Source organism: Vicugna pacos, chromosome 9 (assembly GCF_048564905.1).
Source record: "Vicugna pacos chromosome 9, VicPac4, whole genome shotgun sequence".
Taxonomy (NCBI): domain Eukaryota; kingdom Metazoa; phylum Chordata; class Mammalia; order Artiodactyla; family Camelidae; genus Vicugna; species Vicugna pacos.
The window spans coordinates 14,572,586-14,573,198 of NC_132995.1; positions in this window are offsets into that span (position 1 = coordinate 14,572,586).

Sequence of the window (613 nt, forward strand, 5' to 3'; positions counted from 1 at the left end):
TTTGGTAAATGTGATTTTCTTTTATCTAAGTGAATGGGGCTTACAGAAATAGCCACCCGCAATCATGGTCACAATCACATACAAACTCCATTTACACATATGGCCATGCACACAATTACACTGTCACAAAAGCACAAATCCAGTTGCTGTCACAACAAACAGCCAAATACACTTAGTCTGGAGACGAAATTCCATCACGCACTCAACAACCTAATCTACTCTCCCTCTCCTGCACCCAGAGGCCTAACACTCCAGACACTCCACTTGCCTGGCCTTGGGGCTACAGAATTCCTTACATTCAGCATCCTCAGGAGGAGCTCTGGTCCATATCCTGATTCCAACTCCAGGAGAGGCCGCACGTTGAGCTTTGCCAACTCAACCGGTCTTGGGAAGCCCTCAGCTGCCTCTGCGGCCGACCATTCAACCGAGGCTCCCACCAGAAGTAGCTTTGGCCAGTTGTGTCCCCAGGGAAATGCAGTCCGAGAGGAAAGAGCCCGGGAGGCTAACGAGGTGTGTTTTCCTCCAGGCTTCAGGCTGCACGTGCGTTATTTCACTTGGACCTGGAGTGACGCCACAACTGCCCAGTTTGCGTGGCTGAGACCTGGTTTGGGGA